The sequence below is a fragment of the Capricornis sumatraensis genome, chromosome X (genome assembly GCF_032405125.1).
Source record: "Capricornis sumatraensis isolate serow.1 chromosome X, serow.2, whole genome shotgun sequence".
Classification (NCBI taxonomy): Eukaryota; Metazoa; Chordata; class Mammalia; order Artiodactyla; family Bovidae; genus Capricornis; species Capricornis sumatraensis.
Window position 1 is genome coordinate 84,549,898 of NC_091092.1, and position 6,713 is coordinate 84,556,610.

The following is a 6,713-nucleotide window of genomic DNA, read 5'->3' on the forward strand; positions in this document are numbered from 1 at the left end:
AGGCTTCCCCGTCCCTGGGATTCTCCAGGCAAGGATACTGGAGTGGGTTGCCATTTCCTTCTCCAATGCGTGAAAGTGAAGTCGCTCAGCCGTGTCTGACTCTTAGTGACCCCATGGACTGTAGCCTACCAGGCTCCTCTGTCCATGGGATTTTCCAGGCAAGTGTACTGGAGTGGGGTGCCATTGCCTTCTCCAAAACAACATGCTTCTGAATAAACAATAAATAACAGAGGAAATTTTAAAAATGCATAGAAACAAATGAAAATGGTTAATTTTTATGTCTTTTTTATATTCTAATGCTTTCCATTTTCATATTTGTTTTGAGAATTTTCATGATTGCTCATTCAATCATTTTTACAAAGTGCTTAGCAGATAATTCCAACATCTGCATTATCTCATTCTTGGCACCTGTTGATTGTCATTCCCCACTTGAATCAAATATTTCATTGTTCTTTATATGCTGAGTAATTTTGGATTGTATCCTGGACATTTTGAATATTACATTATGAGACTCTAGGTCTTGTTTAAATCCTATAAAGACTGTTGATTGCTGTTTCTGTTTTAGTCACTAAGTTGCATCCAACTCTTTGTGACACCACGGACTGTAGCCCACCAGGCTCCTCTATCATGGGATTTCCCAGGCAAGAAGACTGGAGTGGGTTGCCATTTCCTTCTCCAGAATATCTTCCCAACCCAGGAATCGAACCCACATCTCGGGCATTGGCAGGCAGATTTTTTTACCATTGAGCCACCAGGGAAGCCAGAAGAATGTTGATACATTTGTTTTAACATACAATCTTCATAGTTAAGCTCAGTCCACAGGTTCTATCCTATCTTCTGCGAGTGTGGTTCCAGTGTCAGTTCAGTTTTCACAAGCTTTTCAGTGTTATTCAAGTCTGCCTCATGTGTGTACTCCCCAGTGGTGAGTCTGGGACCAGGGGAGAGGTACAGCATTAGCTCAGTTCTTAAAGTCTTTGGATCTTTAATCAAGATCCAATCCATGCACGTGCAGGTCAGTTGCTGGGGAAAGAAACTCCATAAAGTTGTTTATGAATACCTGGGCTCAAGCTCAATCTGCAAAGGCCTTTTCATTGGAGATCTCATGCAAGCATGGTGGATCTGAAGCCTCAGCCAGCCTTCTGCCCCAGTCTTCACTGCAGTCCTCTAGTTGTCTGATCTCTGCTTGGTCCTGTCCTACCTCCATTTCTCAAGGGAGTTCAGAGAGCAACTAGGCTGGGGTGAGGAGACTCCCAGCACTCCTGAAGGGTATGGAAAGCTTTATTGTAGACCATCAGGAGACCAGGGATGATCTGACACACAAAATAGGGCACCTTCTCCTTCCCTTAATTCAGCTGGCTCACCTCTAAATTTCCAAAGAGTGGCAGCTGTGGAATGGCTGAGGAGGCACATCATTCAAGGTAGATCAGAGAGTGGTGAAATATCAGAGGATCTCCAGGGACCAAGGTGGCTTGTCTAAGGACTTTGAGGAGCAAATCTAGAATTTCAGGTGATCCCAAGCTTCCAGAGTGACTCTCCTCTCTCCAAGACCCCTAGACCCAGAAACTCAACCTAGTGGGACCCAGGCTCTAGCCCCCTTCCCTGGCAGTGGAAGTCTTTCCCATGACAAACAACCCCCTTGCACTATCTGAGTCTTTTCTGGCTAGCTGCCCAGATGGCCATCTAGTCAACCAAACTTCTAAAATAACATCTACTTGGCAGTGAATCAAGATATCTGTTTAACTCACAAATGCACAGTTCAGATCAACCCCTGAATCAAAACATCTTGTCAAACCCCAAAGCAGATCATCTGGTCACCTTGACTTATCAAAGGGAAATTTTTTACTATCCCTGAGGGTACCTGCACATTTCTTGCTGGGCATGCCAAGAATGCAAGGCCCTAGTCACTCTTTACTCAGTTTATTTTTCAGAGTTGTGTTTGCAGCAAGCTCCCTTGAGAAATGAGGTAATATTTCCTTCCAGACAAAAAGCAGGCTTGTTGCTGCTTTTTGGAGCAATTAATACCCCAAATTTAGTGTTCCTTTCCACTATGTGCACAGGCATGTATCTAGGCTCACCTGTATTACCCGCTTGGAGAACCAGTTCAAACACTATGCTAGCTCTTTGGCTACTGCTTTTGCTGTGAATAGTAAAGTCCTTTATCTCTGACCCAGGAGTCTCATGTCTTCTGCTTGAAACAGGATAGCATGTTAGCTTGCAAGTAGGGTAAAATCTCAGTGTGAAAGAGTTAGTCGCTCTTAGTCATGTTCAACTCTTTTGTGACCCCATGGACTATAGCCCACCAGGCTCCTCTGTCCATAGAATTCTCCAGGCAAGAATACTGGAGTGGGTTGCCAGTCCCTTCTCCAGGGGATCTTCCCGACCCAGGGATAGAACGTGGATCTCCTGCATTGAAGGCAGATTTTTTACCATCTGAGCCACCCTTTACAGTTCTGGACATTGATCTGCACTCATCAGACACTGAGTCCAGAGTCCTCAGGCCAGGCAGTAACACCAGCTCCTCATACCAGGTACTAGATCCTGTCTCCCCCCTGCCAGATACCAACTCCCAACCTCTCCTGCCAGCTACTACTGCCCCAAATCCCCCTCCAGAAGCTAATTCCACACATATAGTTCCAGAATCTACCTCCTGCTTTATGCTTCAGAGACTAGATTCCAGTCTTTCCCTACAGAGACCACGTTCTGACCTCTCCTGCCAGAAATCAAGTCAGGCTCTCTGCCTCCCATCCTGTGCCATGATCAATAAGTTCTCCAATTTCTCCACCAGAGGCCAAATCTCTACTCCCCATCCAAGTGCTAAGTCCCAATTTCAGCTCCAGGATCTAAGTCCTTGTTCTTAGTCATGAGATGAAGTCTCCAATTTTCAGTGAAGAGGCTAAGTCCCAACTTCCGCAAGTGATCACCAAAGCTATCTAACCACCTGCCCTTAACCAAACATTTCATGGTACCATTTCTCAGGCAGAGGAGAAAGGAAAGGGGAGAGACTAGCAAAGGTAGACCCTGGAGTCTTCCAGAGAAGGTACAGAGTCCCTTCAGGACTGATCCTAGGAAAACCAGGAACAATAAGAGACTCTGAGCAGGCCCTTCCTACCTTCTGTGGCTGGTTGGTCTGTTGATAATGACCCAGGCACCTAGAAGCCCTCTTTCTTGGGTAGAGGAAGTTGGAGAGCAGTGGCACAACATCAGAGGCCTTTCAGGATGGACCCACTGGGAAAAAGGGGTAAACCCAAGTATAAGCACATGTTCTCCCAACAGCATTGGCTAGACACACAACCTGCACCTGGACACTTTGTGGCCTCATTCCTGGAGAAGGAAATGGCAACCCACTCCAGTATTCTTGCCTGGAGAATCCCATGGACGGAGGAACTTGGTGGGCTACAGTCCACGGGTCACAAAGAGTCAGACACGACTGAGCGACTTCACTTTCACTTTCTTATGTAGGGGACAAAAGATTCATGAAAATAGCACAAGTCAACTCTGGTGTTTTCCCTGGTGGGTGCAGTGAGTGGCCTTTCAGGAGGGGCAATGTCAGAACTGGATGGATCTGAGGACCCAAGCAGCCCCCCTCTCTGCATCCAGCTAGTCTTCCAATAACTACCAGTGATCTGTGCTCCAGTTTATCATGTGAAGGAGCAAAGGAATCCCATGCAATGACCCCACGAGCCAATGTGAAGTATAAAGAAATCTTTCAGAGGAACCTCCTATGGAACAGGGACCATTTGAAACCTCATCTAAGCTCCACCCTCTCCAGCCTAACACTGTCACTCTCTCATGCTGTAGTCTGGAAAGTTGACTGACTTGGTCAGCTCGCCTGGACCTCCACACAGGGTGCAGAGGCCTTTTAGGAGGTCCCCTCCACACATCTAGCTCTAGGAAAAGCCTCAGGTCAAGCTCCTCATACCTCAGGAGGCTAACACTTTCACATCAACCCTGTTGCTTCCCAGCCCCAGTTCTCAGAGGTGAGGTCAAAGAGTAGTAGGACAGGCTTCCTGGTCCTTTGATGGCTTCCACACAGGATAAGCTTGTGGGGCCCTGGGTTCCTACTTTGCAATCAGTAGGACCAGTGCCAGGAGCCCTGGGGGCCTCTTCGGGAGAAGAGGCCTTTATGAAGAAAGCTCTGACATTCAGGGCTAGTCCCTACCTCCAGATCAAACTCCTCCTCAAACTGCAGCAAGTTAACCAGGTTACTACAACCCAGTGACATCTTGGTTTTGGTTATCAGCTAGAAGAAGTCATTTGCATTTGAAAAGACTTGAGCCCTTGAGAGTCCCTGCAGTGAAGGAAGAAGCATATCAGGTGGAATTTCAGCAGACCGCAGGGCCATCTGAAACCCAACACTATGCTCCCTGACCTGTAAATAGCTAGCTGCCTAGCATAGTTCTGATTGTCCTCTGACCCCTCCAATCCTAACCTGAGGAGGTCTAAGAGGAGCAGAACTAGTACCAAGGGGCCTCAAGAGCCTGTGCAAGGGGTGCAGAGACTGTGGGGGATATCTGTGGGAAGTCCATGGAATTCAACACAGAGGACTCAGAGACCTTTTAGAAAAGGCCTACTGTGGAACTGGGGTGATCCCAATCCCCAAGACATGCTCCCCCAATCCCAGTTGTAGCCAGCTATCTAACCAATGTCAAGTAAGGAGCTTCTTGGCCCTCTTTCTCAGCCATACCTAACCCTGACCCCAAAATTGAACAATTAAATATGGACCTCAACTTAAACTTAATCCCAAACACTGATTCAGATCATGAACTCAACCTTCACATTAATCATAACCCTAAAGTTAAAGCTGTGGTTTTTCCAATAGTCATGTATGGATGTGAGATTTGGACCATAAAGAAGGTTAAGCACCAAAGAATTGATGCTTTTGAACTGTGGTATTGGAGAAGACTCTTGAGCATCCCTTGGACTGCAAGGAGATCAAACCAGTCAATCCGAAAGAAATCAATCCTGAATATTCATTGGAAGGACTGATGCCAAAGCTGAAGCTCCAATGCTTTGGTTACCTGATGCGAAGAGCTGACTCATTTGAAAAGGCCCTGATGCTGGGAAAGATTGAGGGTGGGAAGAGAAGAGGACAGAGGATGAGATGGTTGGATGACATCACTGTCTCAATGGACATGGGTTTGAGCAAGCTTCAGGAGATGGTGAAGGACAGGGAGGCCTGGTGGACTACAGTCCATGGGATCTCAAAGAGTCGGACACAATTGAGCAACTGAACAACAACAAAACCTAGTTTTAAACTTGACTATAAACCCTAACCCTAACCCTAAAACTAACCATAAACTAGATCCTAAACATTACCTGATCATGACCCTGACTCTAACTAACCCTTAACCTAATCTTAAACTTGATTTTTACCCTAACCCTATCCCTAATCATGAACCTGACCCTGACTGAAACCTAACCAGAACACTAACCCTTACTGAGAACCTGGCATAACTTCACATCTAACTCTAATCTTGACCCTGAAGTTAATACTAAACCCTAATTCTGACCCTGACAATGAGCTTGATTCACTCTGATAGCGATTCTGAAACTGACACTCACTCTAACTCTGACCATGAACCTGACACTAATCATGAAATTAACTGTTTCCCTGATCCTGTACCTTACCCTGATCCTAAATCTAGCCATAACGTTGGTACTAATATTATCTCTAAACCTGATCCTATGCTTATTTTGCAAGAAAATGTGTTATTCTGATCTTGTTTTTACATATACTGTTAATAATAAAAAGATTTTCTCTTATTAGTCATAAGAAGTTACTTTTAAGAAAAATGTGTTATTTTAATGTTTTCACTGACCTTGTCCTCACAAATACTGCTAAGTTTCATCGAAGTTTACTCTAAATCACAGTAAGTAGCTACTTTGGAGAAGAATGTGTGATTGTGGGCACATTTTTACATATACTACTTAGATTAATCTAAATTTGCTCTTTCAAGAATTTGTTTTCTTGGTAAAGAAACTGAGATTCTGAGCTTGTTTTAAAACATACTGCTTCTTTTTGTCTAAGTTTGCCCTAATTTTCACTGAGGATTTACTTCTAAGAAGAATGTGTGATTCTAAGCTTGTTTTCATTTATATTGCTTAATTCCATTTAAGTTTCACTTAATCACTACATGCATAATTTTTTAGAATTATGTGTGATCCTGTGCTTATTTAAACATATACAGCTTAGTTTCTTCTTCATTTACTCTATCCATAAAAGTAGCACTTTTAAGAAAAATTTCTGATTCTGAATATGTTTTAAAATAAAGCTCTTGGGAGTTCCCTGGAGGTCCAGTGGTTAGGACTCTGCACTTTCACTGCTGAGGGCCCAGGTTCAATCCCTGGTCGGGGAACTAGATCTGACAAGCCAGGTGGCATGGCCATAAGTAAATAATAAAATAAAGCTCTTAGTTTCACTTAGATTTACTTTAACTCACTGTAAAGAGTTTATTTACAGGAAATATGTGATTTTAAACTATTTACATAGAAACTGCTAGTTTCATTCGATTTTATTCTAACTGGTATTGAGAAGTTACTTTGAAGAAGAATGCAGATTCTGAGCTTGCTTTCTTTCTTTTCTTTTCTTTTTTTAGAGGCTAATCTTCTTAAAAAATATTTATTTATTTACTCGTTTGGCTGTGTCGGGTCTTGGTCGGGGCACGTAGGGTCTTTGCTGGGGGCTCTTGGTTGTGGCTCCCGGGCTTCTCTCC

At 44.1% G+C, this 6,713-nt stretch overlaps 1 non-coding gene across 1 annotated transcript; it reads left to right on the forward strand.

Annotated features, from left to right (window-relative positions):
• Positions 1-6,283: 6,283 nt before the first annotated feature.
• On the forward strand, positions 6,284-6,356 carry TRNAE-UUC (transfer RNA glutamic acid (anticodon UUC)). Its single transcript has one exon. It is a non-coding gene; the product is annotated as a tRNA-Glu (tRNA).
• Positions 6,357-6,713: the final 357 nt, after the last annotated feature.